The 23702-nt window shown below is 48.4% G+C and overlaps 1 long non-coding RNA gene across 1 annotated transcript; it reads left to right on the forward strand.

The window, feature by feature from the left end:
- Nucleotides 1-1553: 1553 nt before the first annotated feature.
- On the forward strand, nucleotides 1554-23243 carry LOC309866307. The gene is made up of 2 exons (XR_014312570.1): nucleotides 1554-1918; nucleotides 23018-23243. It is a non-coding gene; the product is annotated as an uncharacterized lncRNA (long non-coding RNA).
- Nucleotides 23244-23702: the final 459 nt, after the last annotated feature.

Genomic DNA, 23702 nt, shown 5'->3' on the forward strand with positions numbered 1-23702 from the left:
AATTGCCAGGGACTGAGGAGGACAGCTATGGCCCTCCTTCTTTCCCTGTTTGAATGGTAGTGTTGATTGCAGACGTCCTGTTCCTAGGTCACCACATATATGAGGTGTGGGAAACAGATACTTGCCCATCCGTGTCTGAAGCAAGAGGAGCTACATCTGGGCTTGATGCAGAGCACGAGTGAGTAGACTTTGAGCTTGCTGCCATCAGCTGTTTCGGATTCTTGCTAGGGTAGTTTCGGGGAAGTTATTCAGGGAAGGACCTAAAAACCCGGGCTCGTCAGGGGGTAATGTGGTAGATTTGACTGCATTAAGGGATCTAATACTTTACCCTTCCCTGTATCGGAGTCCTTTATCATGCAACATAGCAACACAGTCCTATTGTGGACAGGGGGCACTTCCCCATTCCTGACTCTGGGCTCGCCCCGGGACTTGCTTCAGACCACGGGATGTGAGCAGAGAAGAACAAAAGCAGAGCCTTGACCAGTGCTTCCCAGCGGGGGCTTGTCCCCTTCACCTCTGACAATGGCGCTAGGAGGACACGCTCAGGCTAGCCCAGCGATCTGTGGGGGCGGATGAAAGACACATGGATGAAAGCCCAGCCAGCTTCAGACTTCGTGGTCCCTTCAGGACCCATAGAACCCCCCAGCCTACGCAGTCTAAATCAGTCCATCCTGGCCACTCCACTCGCCAATAAGGCCAATAATCCTTGCTGTTTTAAGTTACAAAATTTTTTATGCAACAGTAGCTGATCTAATACAGCTACAGAGCTGAATTTTTCTCCATGGGGAGCTGCTAGTCATGGATGAAGATGGAATGAACCCTTTCTCTCTCTTTTTTTTTTGAAAGATTTTATTTATTCATTTGACAGACAGAGATCACAAGTAGACAGAGAGGCAGGCAGAGAGAGAAGGGGAAGCAGGCTCCCTGCTAAGCAGAGAGCCTGATGTGGGGCTCGATCCCAGGTCCCTGAGATTGTGACCTGAGCGGAAGGCAGAGGCTTAACCCACTGAGCCACCCAGGCACCCTTGAACCCCTTCTCTTATTGTAAGAATTCTTCTACTACCAATTATGACCGCAATAACAACAAAAGCCCCTTCTTATTGAACCCTTATTGCCAGGCCTTGTGAGAAGAGCCACATCGGTATCAGCTCATTGAATTGAATTCTTACAACGACCCTAAGAGTGATTATTCCTGGTTTACAGATGAAAAATAGTGAGGCTCAGAGAGGTTAAGAAACCAGATCTAGGTCACACAGCTAATTTGTAGTCGAGCTGGGCTTCAACCCCAAGCCAGCCTAACTCCAAAACCTGCCTTCAGAGAGTTTTCTGTCCTACTTCTGACTATTTATGGCGTGACCATTTTCAGTATAATCTCAAAGAGAAAAAAAAATACCTTGTAAAAAGAACAAAACAACAATGACCTTATTCTGAGTATCGCAGTAACTTTTTTTGTGTATGTACTTAGCCGTACTATAATTAGTTGGTTTGTGTGAGATGATTAAAAAGGGGCTGAAGATAAAAGGTTTCTTTTTAATCCTCTTCCGGTGCAAGAAGTTGATGTTTGCTTTTCTCGTGTTTGTTCTATGTGTGAAACAATGTTGTTCAACAATGAGCAGGAGTTTTGTTTTGCTGAGTTGTTCTAACAACAACGACAACAACAACAACAACAACTAAAAGCAGGCACAGGTGTCGTAATCTCTCTGGATGGTTTCTTCCTTGGGAAGGAGTGACTCAATTCTTTGGGCTGACTTGGGGCTCACACGGCACTTGCTGGGGCTGTTTTCCCGACAGAAAATGCTAGAAGAAATTCTGTCGACAGGTGTTGGAGCTCTGATGTGAAAGGGGGCACTCGGATACCGCTGCGGGAGAAACTGCAGGAGGCTGCCAACACCCCTGGGACCGGGAACAGCGGGAAGAGGTCAGAACTTTGCGGCTAGGAGTGGGGCCCCATGGATTGGCATTCTGTCTTCTGTGAAGTGGCCCTGCTGGGCCCGTGCTGGTGCCCCTGAGCGGGGGACAGGGTATTGATGACATGCCAAAGACATCAAGGAACACAGATAGCTGGTTGGAGGGTGGCAGTTCCTTTGTTCCATACATAAAGAGGATACCCAAGGAGAAGGAATGATGCCAGGAAGAAAATGGGGCTTATACTGGGCATCAGAAGATGGTCAGGATTTGGATATTTTAAAAGAAGGCTAAGGAAGGAGTCACTTAGCCAAAGTTACCAGGACGAGAATGGGGCAGGGTAGGGACAGAACACAGATCCTGGTGTGTGCACTTACTTCTCACTACCCCATACAGTCTTGGGGAGTGACCCCCCTGTGGAAGGTCTGTCCTGCCGCTGGCACAATGTCTACGAGCACCTGCGGCCCTGGGTGGGAGCTGGGGGATGGCAGGTGACGGTGGCCTTCTTCCTGAGTGGTGGTCTGAGGGGCTGGTGGTCACAAGCATGGACTCTAGCAGGTGGCTTGGGACCTAATCCTCGCTGGGCCACCCATGATCCTTGCGACCAGGCAAGTCGCTTAACCTCTTTTATTTTTAAACTTTCCATTTTGAGAGACTTAGACTTACAAAAGAGCTGCCAAGAGAGTTCCCGTATCCCCTTCATCTAGCTTTCCCTGATGTTGACATCTTCTGTTACTGGGATATGTTCCTCACAGGTAAGAAATTAACACTGGCACATCCCAGGTTACCTGACCCAGATATTATTGGTGTTTCCCGTTTGTCCACCAGTGTTCTCGTCCTGTTCTGGGATCTAATGCGGGTATAACACTGCACTCAGACTTCACCTCTCTCTGCTCCCGTCCCCTCAGTGGCAAAATGGGGATGATGGTAATGACAGCATTTATTCTGTCATCCCGCGTGAGGATCACGGGATGAGCCACTGATGTCCAGCACATAGATGGTGCCCAGTGAGGGAAGGTGCTATGTACGTGGAGGTCATGATTATGTCACTTAACCTAGCAACACCTTTCCATGTCCTCCGGAGTATATCTCAGAGGACCAGCTGGGGTCTCTACCACTCCCTCGGAACTCAGATTCTTTTGTCACCCCTGGCAGACTAGGTTGGTGACAGCCAACCCCAGCTATTGGCCATGAGACCCAAGGGGCATTTTCTCTGTCTCTGCAAACTGACCAGGGGCAATGGTTAGGGACTCACTTTGGAATCAGGCAGGCCTGGGTTCAAATCATGGCTTGAATGAGACAGGGGAGGGGAGTTCCACACATCCTCCTGTCATCTAACAAGTTGTCACCAAGGGCCTACTGGCCATGCCTGGCCCTTCACGAGGCACTTCCACACATCATCTCATTGAACCCTCCCAGCAATGCCCCGGATGGTGAATGTTTTCATTCCCATTTTACAGATAAGGGGACTGAGGCTCAAAGTGTTTAAATGACTGGCCAAAGTCATACAGCTAGGAAGTAAGGGAGCCAGGACACAGGCCCAGATCCTTTGGGTGTATCTGAAACCAAAACCCTTAGTTGTTCTTTCTGAGCATTAGCCCTGCTTGTAAGAGCTATATCACCGGGTATGGGGCGTGGTTCTGAGCTCTTACCAAGACCTCAGCCAGTCAGTAAAAGCTTTTTGTTTTAATCCACTCACTCCTTATAATAGCTCTTTGAGGTAGGTACTATTATTATCCTTATTTTACAGATGAGGCACAGAGAAGTTAAGTGACTTGCCCGAGGTCACACAGCTGGAAAGCGATGGAGGCTTTGAATTCAGGCTGTCCAACTCCAGCATTTGCACTCTTCGGCCCTGAGCCACACTGATGCACACTCATCATTTTAGGTCGTCAGGATTTCACAGGCTCAGGGTTTGAGGGCCCCACACATCCTGGGGGCGGTGGTGGACAGGACACAGAGCCGCCTTAGCAATAGCAGAGATAGAAGCAGAAATAGAGAGCAGAATAGGAGGAGAAACAGAAGCAGAAATAGGCACCCAGAGAGAGGGTGGGCAGCAGAGCATCGTCTGGGACAGCCGGAGACCCTCCTCTCCAAGTCACGATGCCACCTGGAAGGCCTGGCAGGGCGCCCGGCGCTGGCGAGGTTCTAGAAGGGGAGGGTGGTGGTGGGCACATATGCTGAGGCCGCCCAAGACCACCCTTGGGGAGCCTCCCGCTGCCTCTGGGTTTTGGAGGTGGCCCCCAGGGAATGCCCTGATGGCCTGGCTGGGCGTTTCTGCAGAAGCATCGACTGGGAGAAGAGAGCACACGGGGAGGGGGGCAGAGAGGAGACGGAACAATATGGCCAAGGCGAGGGGCAGCTGGGCAGAGCGGAGAGGAAGCTGGCATATGTGATTCTGTTAGCCAGGCAGCGTGCTCAAGCGAGGACAAATATGTATGCATGGGCACGGAGCCCATGGGAGCCCAGCAGAACAGCTCAGACAGGGCTCAGCCTTCCCAGGAAGTCATCGCATGGGTCTGCATCACGCAAGGGAAAGCAGGGAGTCTGGGTCTGCTGCCACCAGGGTATGGGGTGGGGGTGGGGCAGAGGGAAGAAAAGGAAGCTGCCAAGTGTCCTGCCTGTTGTGTGCCCTGAGGCCCAAATCACTGTCAGCCACCCTCTCTTCCAGCCACCCTGAGAGGTGGGGATTATGGAGGCTCTGAGAAATGCACTGATTTGCCCCAGTTCGCACGGGTACTAATTGCAAGGTAGAGTGTCTCAGACAGTATAATGCTCCTAGGAGGGTGGGGTGTTTAGGACTCACAAAGCTTCCCCACCAGGCTGGCCTCCCAGCTTACAGCCCCACCTGCTTGAGGTGTGGAGGGGACTCTAATGCAGCTCATGGGCTCTGGAGCTTATACCTAGCAGTGGAGGCAGCTGGGAAGGTCAACGCACAGTCGTGGGGACAAGGACAGACTTGGGGGCATATATATATATATATTAGGAGGACAAACAATCCAGTACCCCCATTTAGTTTGAAGTGGATAAGGAGGGAGACATTCAGGCAAAGCTTTAAAGAACTAGAACAAGGGGCACCTGGGTGGCTCAGTTGGTTAAGCGTGTGACTCTTGATTTTGGCTCAGGTCATGGTCTCAGGGTCATGGGATTGAGCCCTGTGCTGGGCTCTGCACTGGGCGTGGAGCCCGCTTGAGATTCTCTCTCTCTCTCTTTCTGCCCCTCCCCACCACTTGCTCTTGCACACACTCTCTCTAAAAAAAATAAAATTAAATTAAAAATTAAATAAATAAATAAAAAAGATCTAGACTGAGAAAGGTCTCAAGGAACAAGAAACAGGCCAACAGGTGGAGGGAAGAGGGGCAGAGTCCGTGTTTGCTGGCGACCACATGAACAGCCCCAGTGAATGCCCTTCCTGTACCCACACTTTTGCAGTGAGACTCTGGAGCTCCTTCCCACCCCGCAATCTGGGATGCCCTCTGTACTTGCTTTGGCAGAGAGAATGCAGCAGGAGTGTGCCAGTCCTGAGCCCAGGCCATAAGAGGCCTTGCTTGCCGCCACTCGCTCTCTTGGACCCTGGCCTCCTCAGTGTGAACAGCATGGCCTAGCTGCCTCAAGGGGGAAACACCTCATGGAGCCAAGCCAAGTTGCCTGGTTGTCCCCCCTGAGGTCCTGGCATGTGAAAGAGCCCAGCATACAGCTCCTCGGCCAGCTAAAGCAGACGCAGACATGCGTGAGAGAGCCAAGATCAGAACTAGCCCCTCTGACCCACACACTTGGAGGCTAAAGAGATGCATACTCTTTAAAAAAAAAAAAAAAGATTTTATTTATTTATTTATTTGACAGAGAGAGAGAGAGAGATCACAAGTAGGCAGAGAGGAGGCAGAGAGAGAGGGGGAAGCAGGCTCCCCACTGAGCAGAGAACCTAATTCGGGGCTTGATCCCAGGACCCTGAGATCACGACCTGAGCCAAAGGCAGAAGCTTAACCCCCTGAGCCACCCAGGTGCCCCAGAGATGCATACACTTAAGCCATGGGGTTTTGTGGCTTGTTATGTAACATTATTGTGACAAGAGAGAGCCAATTCAGTGCTCTGTAAGGACAGAGGGAATGGAAAGAAAAAGGCTTGGAGGTAGAATATGGACAGGTGTTGGCGGTGGGGGAGCAGCCCAGAATTTGTTATTTAAAAGGAGAACTGAAGGTACTCTCCCCAGCTAGGAGCCTTGAGGCCTCCAGGGCAGGCTGACTTGGCTGGATGATGAATGATAGATTAAGTGAGTGTCTGATTACCTGATTGATCACCAGCCTGATGCTGCCAGGTTCACTGACAAATAGGCCCATGGGTGAGATGTTTCCTCTGCCCATTTCATCCCACTTGGCAGTGGCGGGCTTTGGAAACTCCTACCATTGGCCATAGCTGCTCCCACATTCCCAGTGGGTCCTGGTGGAAGGTTGTCTCATAGATGAGGTTTTCCTGATGTTGAGCAAGAACTTCCAGAAACTCCTGGAACATGCACCTCAGCTCTGCCACTTCTCATGCCTTTTATTATGGACTGATGTTTGGTTCCTCCACCAAATGCATATGTTTGAATCCTAACCCTCCATGTGATGGTGTTAACAGGAGGGCATTTGATGGTGTTGGAAAAACTGGATAGCTTACCTGCCAATTTCTTACACCAGACACAAAAATAAATGAAAAATGGGGTAAAGACCTAAATGTGAGTCTTGAAACCATAAAAATGCTAGAAGAGAGCACAAACAGTAGTTTTTGTGACGTCGGCCATAGCAACATTTTTCTAGATATGTCTCCCGAGGCCAGGGAAACAAAAGCAAAAATCAACTATTGGGACTACATCAAAATAAAAAGCTTCTGCACAGCAAAGGAAACAGTCAACAAAACTAAAAGACAACCTCCAGAATGGAAGAAGATATTTGCAAACGACATACCCAATAAATGGTTAGTATCCAAAATATATAAAGAACTGATAGAACTGAACACCAAAACCACAAATGATCTAATTAAAGAATGAGCGGAAGACACGAACAGACATTTCTCCGAAGAAGACTCACAGATGGCCAACAGACACATAAAAAGATGCTCGACATCACTCAGCATCAGGGAAATGCAACTCTAAACTACAGTGAGATACCACCTCACACCTGTCAGAGTGGCTAAAATAAAAAAAAAAAACCAAAACACAAGAAACGACAAGTGTTGGTGAAGATGTAGAGAAAAAGGAACCCTTGTGCCCTGTTGGTAGGAATACAATCTTGTGCAGGATAGGTTCACAGTAGGGAGGTTCCTCGAAAAATTAAAGAATTATTTATTTATTTTTTATTTATTTGACAGAGAGAGATCACAAGTAGGCAGAGAGAGGGGAAAGCAGGCTCCCCATTGAGCAGAGATCCCGATGTAGGGTTTGATCCCAGGACCCTGAGATCATGACCTGAGCCGAAGGCAGAGGCTAAACCCACTGAGCCACCCAGGTGCCCCCCTTTAAAAATTTTTTTTTAAAGATTTAAAAACATTTTAAAAATTTATTTGACAGAGAGAGAGAGATCACAAGTAGGCCGAGAAGCAGGCAGAGAGAGAGGAGAAAGCAGGCTCCCTGCTGAGCAGAGAGCCCGAGTTCCTCCAAAAATTAAAAACAGAATTACCGTATGAGCCAGTAATTTCACTACAACTACTGATGAAGTTGTAGGTCATCTAGTAGTTGTAGTGATCGTGATGGAATATTACATCATGATCATGACGGAATATTACTCAGCCATAAAGGAGTGAAATCTTTCCATTTTCAAGGACATGGCTGGAGCTAGAGAGTATGATGCTAAGTGAAATAACTCAGAAGAAGATCAAGACCATATGCTCTCACTCACATGGGAAATTTAAGAAACAAAACAAGTGAACGAAGGGGAAAAAAAAGAGAGAGAGACAAACCAAGCATCAGACTCTTAACTATAAAAAACAAACTGATGGTAGCCAGAGGGGAGCCGGGTGGGGGGGATGGGTGAAACAGGTGAAGGGGATTAAGAGTTCCTGTACCATGATGGGCACTGGGTAATGTATAGAATTGCTAAGTCATTGTATATTGTATAGTACACTTGAAACTAATATAACACTGCATGTTAACTATACTAGAATTAAATTAAATTAAAAAGGGGGGCATTTGGGAGGTGTTAGGTCCTGAAGGGGGAACCCTCATGAACAGGATTAGTGTCCTTATAAACAGACCCCACAGAGCTCTCATACCCTCTCTGCAACTCAGAAGAGGGCCCTCACCAGAACTGGAGCAGGCTGGCAACCCAACCTCAGACTTCCAGCCTGCAGAGCTGTGAGAAATAAAAGTCTGCTGTTTGTAAGCACCCAGTCTGTGGTATTTTCTTACCACAGCTCAAGTGGTCAAAACATCTTCTGTGTGTCCATTGCTTGACGGCCATAAGGGCCATGTATACTGATCTGGGTGTTTGGAGTAGGGGGTGGGGAAGGCCATACCTGGGACCCGATGACATAGGAAGCTGGAGTCAGGATAGGTAAGGTTGGGGGGGAATCTTAGATGTGTCTCCCCCTCTGCTGGAGTTACCAGAGCTGCTTGGGGGTGGGGGTGCGGGAGACCTGCAGGCTGGAAGGAGTCCAAGCGTGGAGTCTGGAAGCCGGCCCCAGTCCTAGTACCCCCCCAACCACTATGACTCTTGGGCAAGACCTTCCCCCAGGGACTCTGGGGAATCTCTGTTTGTCAAGTGGAGAGTGGGGAGTCTAGGGAAGTTCTGCAGTCCTGGTCCCCAGCCTGTACCTTCAGTGGGCTGTCCCCTGAAGAGTCGCATCTGAAAAGGCAAGGAGGCTACCTGAGCAGAACGCTCAGCTCACTTTACGCTGGGAACCCTTTGCACCTGCTCCTGGATGTGATTCCCCAGAAGCCCAGAGGGGTTCCAAGACCGTGCCCACATTCCACAGCCAGTAAGTGGTCCAGGCTGAACCAGAATCCCAGTCTCAGGCCCTGTGAGGGTGCTCTGTGGGACAGAGCTGGGACCCTAGCTTAGCTGTACACCTGAGCTAAGCTGGCAAAAGCTCAGGTAGGATGTAGATGAGAATGAACTAGTTCATCGGGTGTGGCCCAAAGGGAGATCTATTGCCTCTATACTAAGGAATGAAACTGGAGAAGTTGGGGCTGGGGGGGCCTAGGCCTCTGCTCTGTTACTAAGGAGGGTAAGAAAATGCTCCCTGTGTCTTGACTCTGGGGCTCCAAGTGGAAATGGGGTTGCAAGATAGGCTTTCTCTTTCCCATCCAGGAAGATCCCCCATCCTTAGAACGTCCACTGCAGGCCCTCACACCCAGGTTGGAACCCTCACTTCAGCCTGGGTGACTCTCAGGCTGGTTACCTGTGTGAGCTAAAGAGAACTGGCCTTGCAGTCAGGCAGTTCCGAGTCAGGCCCTGGCTTTCTAACACTTCTGCCTCTGTGTGCCTCAGTTTCCCCATCTGTAAAATGGGGATAAGAAGAGCAATGACCTCCCAGGGTTGGGGGAAGGACAGAGCCCATGCGCGTCTGTGTTTGGGGTTTGCATTCATGGGGCGGAGGATAGGAAGGAAAGGCCCTCCCCACAGGGGTCTCCCCACAAATACCCCTAGCACTGGCGTCTGGCGTCTCACTCCCCTCCTCAGAGCGCGGGAAGTAAAACCTGCTTCAGTCCCTCTCCCTCAGGGCATTTGAATGATCTTTTCTGGAAAAAGCCCAGTGATTTCCCAGACAAACCCAAGTCGTGAGCAGTTCCCACTGCAGGTCCCCCATTTTGGACTCATCCCATGGTCACACTTTATTTCTGCTGAACCCAGACCCCCGCACTCTGGGTCCAGCGCTCCTCCCTCGGGCACCGGCTGTCTGCGGGCGGCCGGGGCTGGTGCCTACTTCTCCTCTGAGCTCTCCCGAGATCTGCACGCCCGCAGGTGCCAAGACGCTCGCCTGCCCGGGGAGATGACCGAGTGTGGTGTTTAGAACCCGCAGCCGCGCTCCCCCAGGAGCTTTGAGCTCCGCGAAAGCCCCAGACGGCGCCCGCCAGCCCCCGGGCCTGCTCAGGGAGGGACAGGGTTCCCCGCCCAGCCCTCGACCCCCCAACACTCCTGCCCCTGCTGGGTCCAGTGACCCCCTCCAGCAGCAGAAAAACTTGCCGCGGCGAAAGGCGCCGCCCCCAGAGGCCTCAGGAGTGGCAGGAAGGGCAGCCAATGATGGTGGAGGCTGCGCATTACATCATCACCGCGGGCTCCCATTGGTTAATAACACAGCCTCCCGGGCCCTGCATCCCAGCTGCCACACTGGGCTTTTGCCCCCCAGGCTCCCAGATTCATGGTGTCCCGCTGGCAGAGAAGGCCCGCGTGGGCAGAACGCTGGGCAGACGGAGGCCCAGGCTCTGCCACTGAGCAGGGCAGAGACATCGTGTCGGTAGGTGTCACGCTCTTCAAGTGCAGGAGGAGAAGGTTTCTATTCTAACGTCTTCCACCCACCCTCCCGCCACCATTTTATAGAACCCACCCCAGTTCTGCCCCAGTTCCTCCACCAACATACATTCACCCACTTGGATGTCCTCCCTGCAGGGCTGCCAGCCTTGGGCGGGGGGAGGGACAGGGACCCTGTCTGGCTCGCTCTCCTTCGCATCCCCAGAGCCTGGCCAGACGTGGACGTGTATGAAAATGGTAAGCGTTAGCTGAATGTTCCCTAAAAGGTGGACACGGCTAAGGCTCCAGCGTGATTTTATTCATACTATAAACATTCACTCCGCACGGACGTTGAGGCTGGGTGAGGATAGCCGATGGTCCAAGGTCATAGAACTGGTGAGTTTGCATCCAGGCAGGCTGGCTCCGGAGCCCTTAATCCCGATGCCTGCCTGGGGAATGAATGCAGAGCCAACCCTCACTGCTGTGTTTGGTTTGAGCTCCGGAGCCGATGGGCAGTCTTTGGCAGGAGCCTTTCCTGGTCTGGCTTGTCAGGGCCAGGCTGCTCTGCGGAGCTGTCCTAGCAAGCTTGGGTGGCAATGGGGAAAAGGCGTTGCTGGCATTTGAGGAGGTCAGTACTGAGATGTCAGAAAGGACTTCAGCACTCTTGTCACCTCAGGGATGATGGTGGCACATAAATCACAGTGAGCGGGCTCATGTCAGGTCAGCCGAGGCAGTGGATGCTGGCATATTCCTGCCTCCTCTCTCTGTCTCCTTTCTCTCTCTCTCTCTCTCCCCTTCTCTCTCTGGGCTCTAGTCACAGCCCAGTATGGAGTCTCTGAGTGATCCTGGGAAACCTGCGCCTCCTATCTAGGCTTTGGGGTCCTCTCACCAGCATCAGGAGAAGTTAGGATGGATACTCTCAATCCCAGAAAACCTTTGGAGTCCAACCCATGCCCTTTCCTCCAGCTCTCTGGCCTTCAGGCCTGTGCCCTGTGGTTTTGAGCCCCCAGGGGCGCTGTCCCAGCCAGGGGCACCAGCGACAGGGTGCAGATGTCTGAGTGCTTCCTAGGACCAACACCTCTAACCTTAGGGAAGCTTCTGTGAAGTCCAGCCTGGTGACTTGGAACATGAATGTCTGGCCGTTTTCCACTTCTCCTTGGTGGTTGCTGCGGAGGGGGATGGAGAGGGGTTCAGCTCTGCAGGGTGGATTTTGTGAAAGGGCATCTGGCCTGCTCACCTGGTCCCAGGTGGAAGTTTCCTGTAGGCAGACTCATACCTAAAGAAGAGCTTGGAAGCTGAGCGACAGGAGCGGCGCTGTGACGGCGAGCTCTGCCTCCAGAGCCATGCAAACAGATCTCTTTCCCGTGCACCATGCAAAGAGCTTGGTCAGGGGTGTGGAGGAGAAGGATGCCCTGCAGGGGAAGAGCTACTTTCACAGATAACTGCAAAGCTGTGAGTGTGAGCACTGGGAGAGAGCGTCCGAGTCTGCACGGGAGCCTGAAGGGTGCTTTGGGGATGAGAACACAGTCCTTTTCTGAGCCTTAATGTGGATACAAAGTTTGTCAGGCAGACCGGCTGGAGGGAGAGCCAGCATGCATTCACACATTCATTCATTCACGTTATATTTTCTGAATAAATATAAAGGGCATATTGTGGAAGAAATGGATCAGGGGAAGATAGGACTGGACACTTTTAAAATCCAGGGTGGTCTTCAGCATGGGTGGTCAGAACCCATCTCCATGTAGCATTCCAGGAGGGGCCTGGGCCTCTCCCTTTTCGGCAGGCCTGTCTCTTGAGTGCTGTCTTTCTGTTCCCCTCCCCACTGCACAGCCAGCCCGTCCAGTGTCTGTGAGCCACTCTAGAAAGAGATGACTCCAAGGAGGATCTGGGAGCTGTGTATCCTAGCAACCACTGAGGCTGGCATCAGCGGGGCGAGGCCCGGACTCAAGGTTTGTCCCAATTCCCCAGCCTTCCATTAATGGTGCATCTCCTACAGGGATGGGGGATGGGGGTAGGGAGGAAGAGGAGAGAGATGGTCGGAAGTGTAGCGTCCAGCCCCATTATTCTCTCTCAGACAACACAGTTGGGGTGGGAGAACGGGGTGGGGGGGGACAGGGGAGTCCCTTAACTGAATATACCCCCTGCCTGTCACCAATTTGTCACCATTCAGAAGACCATGAATCTAGGCAGTGATCGTCAATGACAGCTAACATCATAAAGGGATAGACAGTTGGAAATTAGTTTCCTTCTCATGGAAGACCGTAACACCACCTATGAAGTGTTCCTGCCAAAAATCAAACCAGAATCAGATAAGCCTCTAGAGGTAACTCCTGGTTCCACAGATAGAGCCAGATTTTATCTGCAGGCAAATGCTTACAGGTTACATCAGTAAAAGATTACAAGGAAAAAGAATAAAAGGAAGGGAAAAACCTACCAAACAAAACAAAGGGGAACCTATAAATTAACAGAGAATCTCCAGAGAAATATTAGCCAATTATCACAGATGGACTTCACTTGATTCCTGACAATAAAAACCGAGACATTCATGAGACAGTTGAGGGACATTTAAACACTGACTGGGTATTTATTCATGTCAAGGAACGATTTTTAATTTTTGAGGGGTATTAGGATGGCATTTGGACTATAATTAAAAAGAGCCCTAATTGTTGAGGTATACATATGGAAATATTTATGGATGAAATAAGATGTCTGGAGTGTGCTCTAAAGTCATCCCTAGGGATGCCTCGGTGGCTCAGTGGGTTAAAGCCTTTGCCTTCAGCTCAGGTCATGATCTCAGGGTCCTGAGATCAAACCCGGCATTGGGCTTTCTGCTCAGTGGGGAGCCTGCTTCCCTTCCTCTCTCTCTGCCTGCTGCTGTGCTTGTGATCTCTCTCTCTGTGAAACAAATAAATAAAATTTTTTTTTTTTTAAATAAAGTCATGCCTAGTGGGGAGGAGGACGTGGAGGATTAGAGGTACCTAAGCTGATAATTGTTGTAGCGGGGTGATGTCAGGGACGTGGGGGGGGGGGTCATACCACCCTATTAAGTTGAGTCATATGAAATTGCTGACATTTGTTCATTTTTGACCTTCAAAATGCCAATTTTATGTGGTGCAAACATATCTTCTGGTATATGTCTGACATTTTTCATAATAAAAAATGTACTTTTAAGAGCAGTAGGAGATGTCCATGCCTGCTTTTCTAAAAGTCTCTGTACTAGGAAAGAGGTATCTTGGGCTGGTACTAGAGTCTATAGCACTGTCAGGAGAAAAGCTGAAAACAGCTCTCAGAGACATCTGTAACTTGCATGAGTTATTTTCTGTTGAACTAATAACAAAGGTAATAATAATTTATTGGCCACTGGCAACAAATTCTCAGTGACTTGCCTGGGTATGTGTGAGCTGTAGAAGGTGGCTTCATTGATGTTTCAATTGCTCAATAAGTAACAATAAAAATGTAAAGGAATTCAAACAAGCACTACACTGGGCATCAAATGGAAATGCTTGCTTGCTTAGGAAGGCACCCTGGGTCTTAGAGCATAAAATAGTCTTTTGAGACATTGGCTGAAAGACCCTGCAGTGGGGGCAGAGGCCAGCCTGGGACTTCAGCCCTGCTGCATTCCATGGTCCATGCCAATCTCCCAATCTTTGGAGGGTCAAGTCCTGCCTATTTCTCAGACCTGAGGTTTCCTGTACCTGGAGAAGGCTCAGGTTTTCCATTAAGTCCCTGCTGTGGTTCCTGTTTCTATCTCAATGCTGAATTAATCACTGGATCAACCCACAAGGTTGTATTTGTTTGTTTTAAAAATATTTATTCGTTTATTCTTTTTAAGTAGGCTCTATGGCCAACATACGGTTTGAACTCACGACCCCAAGATCAAGAGTCACGTGCTGTACCAACTGAGCCAGTCAGACACACCGCCCTCCCTTATTTGTTTTTCATGTCTTCTCTTTGCTGACCGCTGTGCTGGGTGCTGTAAGTGAGGACTTGGTTTCTTGTCCTAATAAGCTCACAAATCTAATCCTGACTCCCCTTCTTAAAAGCTTTGTGACCTCTAGCAATTGTTGAATCTCCATTTGGGCCTCAGTTTTCTTACCTGCAAAATGGGGGTGATGACAGTTTATACCCACATATAGGGATTTTATGAGGATTGGATAAAATAAGGCAGTCAAGTACTTAGTGTCTGGCACATTGTAAAACCCAATGAATGATAACTACTACTACTACTGTAAGTACTACTAATACAGTAAGTATGAGTGCATAAAACTCTGAGGGTTTAACAGTGAATATAAACTGTTGGTTCCAATGATGTGTGATCTAAGATATATGGGGGGACTGGTGTCACAGGGACATCTTGTACTAAACCATAAAGGATAACAAAATCAGAAAGCACTAAGTGCCCCTCAATATTCGCTCTTTTTCTTTTTTTTTTTTTAAAGATTTATTTATTTGACAGACAGAGATCACAAGTAGCCAGAGAGATAGAGAGAGAGGAGGAAGCAGGCTCCCTGCTGAGCAGAGAACCCGATGTGGGGCTCGATCCCAGGACCCTGGGATCATGACCTGAGCCGTAAGCAGAGGCCTTAACCCACTGAGCCACCCAGGCGCCTCTCTTTCCCTTTTTCTTAATAACCAAATTAAGATGACATTTTCCAGCATTCCTCACTGCTAGCTTTGGCAGTGTGACTAAGTTCTGGCCAAGAACGTTGATGTAGGACTTTTATGTAGGACTGGTCACAAGTTTTAGGTAGAACTTCTGGAAAACCTGCTTAAAAGAATCTGACTCAGCTGGGAGGAGTGTCCCTTGATCTCTGTTTGTTTTCTCTGTTGGACTAGAATGCTGATGTGAAGGCTGGAACTCCAGCATCTACTTTGAGGTGTGAGTTGACCTTGCAGACGGAAGATGTGCACTGAGGATGATAGTGCATGATGAGAGCGTTTCTTTTTCTTTTTTTGTGACAGTTTGGAACCACTATGATGTCCCTGAACTGTCTATCTCTCTCATTTTCTGTGTGAGAGAGATGAACTTCTGTCTTAAGTCTGCCCATTTTCCCCTGTTATATGCAGTTGAACCTAATTCCAGGGGTGCTACTCAAAATATTTCACAACCAGAATGGCGTGGGCACTGACCAGGCAGAGCAAACTCTGGCCATCATGCTAGAGCAGCAGGCGAGGGCTGGGAGTAGCAGGGGCACTTTTAGCAGCAAATATTTACCATGTGGTATGGATGCATTTTATTATTTTAGCCACCAGTCCAGTTATCTCAATACCTACCAGTTGAAAACTAGCTGAATACCAGACCTGCTTCTTTTATTTTTCTAAAAGACTTATTTATTTATTTGAGGGGGTGGGGAGGGTCATCAGAGGGAAAGGGAAAAAGAATCTCAAGCAGACTCCCCACCATGACCCTGAGATCATGACCTGAGCCGAAATTAAGAGTCCAAGGCTCAACTGACCGAGCCACCCAGGTGTCCCCAGCCCTGCTTACTCTTAACTGATAAAATGAACAATGTTTGAGAATAGCTAAAAAGACAAGAAGGCCTCCAGGCCATGGACACAGCTTGAGTACAGGCTGAGTGGATGAATGAAGCATGGAGAGTTAGGAGCACTGAGAACCCTGGTTCACTCTGTCTGGATGGGAATGTTTTTCCCTTTTTTTTTTTTTTAAATTTTCTGTTATGTTAAAATACATGCATATAAAATTTAGCATTTTAACCATTTAAAAAATTTTTTTTTATTTTTATAAACATTTAACCATTTTTTAAAGTGTAGCAGTATCAAGTCCATTTCTAATGTTATGCAATCATCGCCACCATCCATCTCCACAACTCTTTCATCTTGTAAAACTGAAACTCTGTCCCCATGAAACGATAACCTCTCACTCCCCCTCCCCCCAGCCCCTGGCAAACGCCATTCCACCCTCTGTTTCTAAGATCTGGAGTCTTCCAAGTACTTCATAGAGTACTTGTCTTTTTGTGACTGGCTTATTTCATGTAGCAGAATGTCCTCAAGTTTCATCCACATTGTTGCTTGTATGAGCTTTCCCCTCCTCTGTGAGGTTGAAGAATATTCCTTTATATGCATATGTCCCACTTTGTTTATTTCTTCATCCATCAAAGGACACCTGGGTTTCTTCCATGTTTCAGCTATTGTGACTAATGCTGTTATGAACGTGGGTGGACAGACTGATGATCTATTTGGGTCCCTGCTTTCGGTTCTTTTTGATATACCAAAATGTGGGATTTTGATATACCCAGGAGTAGGGTTACTGGGTAGTAGGATAGCTCTGTTTTTAATTTTTTGAGGACTCTCCGCACTGTCTTCTACAGTGGCTGCACCAGTTTGCATTCCCACCAACAGCGCACGGGGTTCCAATTAGTCTGCATCCTCGCCAACACTTGCTGTTGACTGTTTTCTCACAGTAGCCATCCTAAAGAGGTGTAGAGGGTTATCTCGTAGTTTTGATTTGCATTTCCCTCATGACTAGCAATGTGGAGCTTCTTTTCATGCATTTACTGGCTATTCATTTATCTTCTTCTTCTTTTTTTTTTTTTTAAGATTTTATTTATTTATTTATTTGACAGACATAGATCACAAGTAGGCAGAGAGGCAGGCAGAGAGAGAGGAGGAAGCAGGCTCCCTGCTGAGCAGAGAGCCCGATGCGGGGCTCGATCCCAGGACCCTGGGATCATGACCTGAGCCGAAGGCAGAGGCTTTAACCCACTGAGCCACCCAGGCGCCCCTCATTTATCTTCTTTGAAGAGAGGACGTCCTCTCGAGTTTATGCGTATATGCGTCCGTTATAAAGAGGGACTGGAAGATAACATCAGAAGTCAAACAAATCAGGTTACAGAAGCCTGTGAAAGGTAGTTTCAGGAGTATTCTTGAATCTGAACATTGGTGGGTGTTTGGATGTGTGAGGGACTAGATGGCCATGAGAAGTGAGGAATCTTGGCTCTGTGATGCTGGGTGTGTATGTGTGTGTGTGTGTGTGTGTGTTTCAGTGACCATTGTAATAATAACCAGCCATCCCTATTAGTCAAAGAAACCCAAGTCCATTGGGATTCAGGGGGGAACAGGCATGGATGCTCCTCTTCCCGGGAGGAGTGTCAAGGTCACGTTGCCGAAACATATGTGAGGTGGGACATACTGTCGCGGCCATCTTTGGAAACAACCACCTGGCACGGGAGGTGTCCTTCCTTTTCTGCCACCTGTCTTGTTAAGAAGCCCCTTTGCTTCCTCCTAGCTCCAGCCTGTTCAGAACCATCAGGAGGTTCTCACTGTCTTCTAAATGGGATACACAGTGTGCACCTAAATTATTTCTGGAAACCAACTATATCTTTGGTGGAAAATGTCCAAGAAAAAGCTTCAGCATTGAACTAATTAGCTAATGTAATTGAAACAAAGGGAACAGTGCAGGCTCTAAATGTGATTCGAAAATGAAGAGAAATGGATTTTTCAGTGGGAGGTGATATAGCTCCCATCACTATCCAAAATTACAGGTTTTATGAGCTTTTCATTTACCAGAATTTCCTGAGAAGGGGTGTAAGAGTACCAGGAATTCACGAATAAAGCAGACCCTGGAAGCTCCTGATGCTTGATCTTTATATATATATAATAAAGATAATAAATATGTATTATATATAAATATATGCAAATATATTATTATATATTCATATAGGCATATATAATATATAATATATATAATAATTTATATATATATATTGTTTTAATATATGTATATATGGTTTCTGTCGCTCACCATAGCCTCAAGATGAACAATGACAAGTCAGAAATGCATCAGAGACCAATTATACAAGCAATATGGGGTCATTCAGTGAGAGAGCAAGCAACCCCAAATTCTATAAGCTCAGAGGGAATGGAATTGCCCAATCCTATTTAAAACAATCAATGTCCAGGGGCGCCTGGGTGGCTCAGTGGGTTAAAGCCTCTGCTTTCGGCTCAGGTCATGATCCCAAAGTCTTGGGATTGAGCCCCACATCGGGCTCTCTGCTCAGCAGGGAGCCTGCTTCCTCCTCTCTCTCTCTCTCTCTCTCTGCCTCTCTGCCTACTTGTGATCTATGTCTGTCAAATAAATAAATAAAATCTTTAAAAACAAAAAACAAAAAACAATCAATGTCCAAACTTTTGATTCTGGGCCCTTTAAATTTTAAGTTAACGCTTAGATCTACTGTTTTAATGAGGTATACTGGATGATTGCGTTTTAAAGTCTTGTGTCTTAAAGGAAAATCAATCATCCTTACATAAATTTACAAAGAACTTATACGCATAGGCTTTGATCTAATTTTCTTGACAGCTGTGTCAGAGGAGTTCACTCCCATTTTTTGGATCATGCTCAGCAAGATCAAGTGGCTTGCTCAAGGTCATGCAATTAAAATCAGAGATGAAAACTCCAGCCTAGTTCTTCTGCTATGTTCTACTTTCTTTGTTGGATAATTAACTTCGGGGGAACAGCTGCTTCTTCCATGATGCCAGATAAATGACGGATGAATGGATTTGAGCTAAAATGATGGAGGGGAGAGAACCATGATCTTTTATCATTTAGATCTCCCCTCCCCACCCCCTGCCAAGGTCACTTTGACTTTTGACATTCATACTGGCAGCAGGAGGAAGAGAGGTTTCCTTGGTTAGGTCAGGGTGTGGTGTGCAGCATGTCCCCCGCATTGTCTTGGCCAGAACACAATTACTGGGCCCCATCTCAAGCTTAGAGTGTCTGCGAAATAGGGTCCCCAACTAGCCAGGTGCTCCCCAGCCCACCAACAAAGAGGAGCATGATTGTTTGGCGTTCAGCTGGTCATCTCTGCTGTAAGCCAGCAATTATAGAGCGCTTACGATCTACCGGGCAGCACTGTAAGAGCTCTGCCTGTATTAATACATTTAATCTTTGAAACCTAACTCTGTGCGGATGTACTACGTTTTGTCCTGTTTTATGGATAAGGAACCAAAGGTTCAGAAAGGGGGTTAGTAACCGGGATTCAGACTGAGATCCTTGCTCTGGACCCTGGAGCTTGGCTGCCCCCCCCCCATGCATCCCTCATTGATTTCTCCTCCAAGACGGGACCACTCCATCCACTCCATCCCTCTGTCACCGTTCCAGGTCACATCCTCTTCATGTCTCGTATGTGTCCCCGTCCCCCAACTTATCCCCTTCCATCTACTCTTGTCTTTGTTGCCAGTGATTTTAAATGTCAAGTGAGGTCCTGTCTCTGCTCTTTCCCACCAGAGCGTGGATGGTGTCCTCAGAGTGAAGTCCAGACGCCCCTCGTCTCTCAAACACTCTAGGTTCCCGCCCCCTGAGCTTCTAACTAGGCCCCACACTCACCAAGGAGCCGAGCCGTAAATCCCTGCTTTTGCCACGTTGCTCCTTCTTTCTGGAATGTTCTTCCTTTCTCTCCTTTGCCAAACTGCCAGGCCCTCAGGACAAGGCTCAGGAGCCACCCGCCTCAGACTTCCCTTCCAGGCTTCTCCTTCCAGGCAAGTCCTTCACTGTCTCTTCTGTGCTCCCCGAGTTTGCGCCTAGGCCCCAGCTGCCCTGTTGTTGGCTCTTTACTCAACTGTCTCCCTCCCCAGAATAGGAACTATTTAGGGTCAGGACAGTATCTCACCTATGATCTTTCCTACGGTGTCCCAAACAGTGGCTGAGCTCTCTGTCACACCAGGAGGAAGGGAGCCCGTTTTCTCGGGCCTGGCCTGCCTCTGCCTAGATTTGACCCTGGCTGGCTTCTCTATTAGGGGAAAGCATTTGTCTAGTCACTGATTCTGAACCCTGGGAAACCTTGTGAAAATTACTGATGGCCAAATGTCACTGCTCCCTAGTGACACTATGATGCAGTCGGGGTTGAGGCCTACTCCCCAGCTCTAACGTGTCCACGAGCTCCCCGGGACCCTGCTGGAGGGCTCATTGGAATCCAGTAGGTCTGGGATGGGGTTGCAGTGCCTGCATTTCTCACTAGCTCCCAGGTGGTGACAATGCTTCTGGTCCACGGATCATGATGGGAGTCGAGAGTCCTTGGATGATCTGGTCATCCCTTGCCTGGCATTCAGTGTCACTGAGATGGAAGGAGGAGGTCTGGAGGTCGGCATGTCAGGAAGGAGGGGAGGGGTGAGGGAAGGGGGTGAGGTCGGGAGGTGGCTCATCCCTGAGAGCTATCACAGAGGATGCGCGGGCAGGACGTGGTGACCCGTGGCACCAGTGGTGGAAGTGCTTGGACGCCTGCCATGCACCAGGGCTCCGTGGTTCTGCCGAGCCGAGGGGCTAGTGCTTGACGTCTGCAGGGCACTTTCCCAGACTTCTCTTCTGGCTCTCATTTAATCCCCTGTCCTATTTCATCGACGACGAGGAAACAGAGGCCCAATAAGGAACAAATCCAAGGCCTGCAGCTGGGAAATAACAGAGCCCTGGCTCCAGAGGTGTGATTAGCCCCTTGGCCGTATGAGCCTTCTCGTTATGACCTGGTACCTTTTCATTTATTTCTCCATCTCATTAAATATCTAATGAGCCCCTGTTCTAAACCAGGCTCAAGGTTGGACACGGGAAACACAGGGTGGTCACCACCCAGGAAAGAGCCCAAAGACAGGTCCTGAAGATGCACTCGGAAGGCTGAGAGTTGGGCCTGTCTGGCCAACCCACAGAGAAACCCCCATCCCTCCTGCAGGGTCCATGCTGATGAGTAGCTCCCAACCTGGGGCCCCTCCCTGAGCATGTGCCCCGCTATGCGACGGGTCAGTGGCTGACCCCGCACAGGTCTCCGGAACCGGAGGCAGACAGAGCAGCCTGGGGCTCCTACTCACAACCTTCTTTCCCTCCCATCCCGGCTTCTTAGGATTTCTGTTCTCTTCAGGCCCCTCCTGCTCACTCCATCCTTTGATTCTTATCGTCACAGCCCACGGGCCACATAACAGCCTGTCCTTAACAGAATCAATTCCATTCTATTATTTACTAATTGCTTAGTTATTATTTTGATGGATGGAATAGGACATGCAGCCCTCTGGGCTCCTGGAAAACAAATGGACTCCCAGCCCACGCCACTTGGATAATAATAGATCTTCATGTGGGCGGGTGCACTGGAACACCATTGTGTCCTTTGCCCCTCGCTCCTGGGGACCTCACTTCAGGTGGCTCTCACAGGGTGGCGGTCCCATCTGATGCCCTCCGGAGCGAAGGGCAGAGCTAGCTCTCCCTCAGGACCCCTGGTTGCTATGGGGCTGATGCTCAGAGCTGCAGGTGAGGGAAAGGCAGAGGGAGCCCGGGTTGGGAGGAGAGTTATCCAAACCAGAGGGAAGCAGACAATCGGATGGAAGGTGTACTCAAAGCCAGGCGCTCCCTGGTCCCAGCTCCTGTTCCACGGGCTGTCCTGTCTGTTGGCATCACTGCCGCCATCATCAGGCTGGGAGCTGCTGCAGGATGTGACTCATATTCATCTCTATCATCCCAGGGGCCAGTGTGGAGTTGGACAGGCTCAATGAAGTCATGTGCATCCCCCTGAAGGGGAGGGCCAAGAGTCGTAATTCCGGCGTCTGACCCCAGCCTGGCAGCTGCCGTTCGTGTCCAGTTCTTTCCAGCAGCTCACATGTGTGACGCATGCTCCCTAGGCTAGGTGACGCTCTGGCATACTGTTGTCAGTATTTCCACTTGATGAAACCCGGTGGGATTTTGCCACTTATGTAACCAACTCTTAGGGAGCATCTACTAGGAGTCAACCCTGTTTTCGGTGTCACTGACTCACCGATTCCTTATAATAGCCCTCTGAAGTAGGTACCATCATTATCCGCACTTTGCAGAAATCTGACACGTGGAGGAGATAAGCCAACCAGCTGGGAAGTGCCCTTCCGCTAAGCTTCTCCTGGTCCCATTTCCCAAGTTCCCTGACCTGTGTGTCTGCTTTGATCTCCGAGAAGCAGCTTCCGAACTTCTTTTCCTGTTATGTAAAATGCCAAGTTCCTCAGGTACTTCCTTTGCCTAAGCCAAATACCAGGATCCAGTGAAAGATACTGTACAATTAACTATGAATGTGCTAACCTCACTTTGCCAACCTTTTATTAGAAGAATAATAGCTAACATTTGAAGAATACCTAAGGCTTTATGCCACAAACTTTCAAAAAAGAAACCAAACTTCAGACATGTTAAGAAACTTCTGAAGGTCACACAGCTAATATTTTTTTTTGTGGGATTAAAATTTTTTTAATTGTTGAAATTTAGTTGACATACAACTTATATCAATTTTAGGGGCATGGGCTTAGTGATTTGACCATTTTATACATTATTCAGTGCTCACCATGATGAATAATGTAGTTACCATCTGTCACCGTAACTTCCTGACTTCTTGATCATGCACTCCACCAGCAGAAACTTCTGAGCATTCATCCCTCCAATATACGTGTGCTTAAGTGCCTATAAACCATGTCCAAGTACTGTTATTAGGAATTACTGTCTCAAGGCCCATGATAGATTTAGGGCAAAGGCCCTCATTTAAAATGATGGAACTAACCCTACTTTTTCCTTCTTGGGAATTTCTGACTGGGGGTGACGGATAATGGCTGGTCAGATCTGTTGCTGGTTTGATCTCAATGCAGCTGAAAAGAAGGGTTGTCCTTGCAAGAGAGGGAAGGGTCAGCCTTGTCATTTGCTTGTTTTTCTTCTGCACTTCTGTGATCAGTACTGTCTTCAGCCCATAGATCTCTGATAGGAGCCTTTTAAAGCCATCTGTCCACTTCGAGAGAGTTGACTTGATGAAAGGTGGACAGTTGCAAATCCAGGGGCCCAGCAAAGCCAAACTACCATACATTGAAACCCCAGTGGGAGACGGCAGTTGCCATGAACCCCTCTACGCCATGGTCATCTTACCCCAGACAACCTGGAGGTCAGTTTGTAAATTAAACATTTGTAAAGCTTTATTTCTTTCCTAATTTTTGCATGAAGATCTGAATAAAAATTCTAATATTGCCTTCCTGCACTCAGATGAATCTGCTCTCCAACCCCCTGGGGTCTACCTCTCCCTCCTTACTACCCCCTGCCCCTGTTATAGTCTATGTTTTTGCTCCTTTAGCATGTAGTAGCATTTCTTTTATGATTTTCCAGAGTTTTTAACACATGATTCAGCCATTTTTATGCAGATTAAATCTTCGGTTGAGCAACTAAATGTTTAAAAATATCCACAGATAATTATTTGATTAAATAAATACATGTTCAGAAACACAAACAGTTCTCAAAAACACTTTTATGTGCGGTATTAAGTTCAAAATAGGTGCTCTCTTTTGGTATTATACACGGGAGAAAATTCTAAGCTTGATTTTAAGAGATCAAATAAACAAATGCTCTGAAGGGCTTATAATTCTTTTAAATAAGCCCTCCCT

This window comes from Mustela nivalis (genome assembly GCF_964662115.1).
Source record: "Mustela nivalis genome assembly, chromosome: 6".
In the NCBI taxonomy this organism is placed as follows: Eukaryota; Metazoa; Chordata; class Mammalia; order Carnivora; family Mustelidae; genus Mustela; species Mustela nivalis.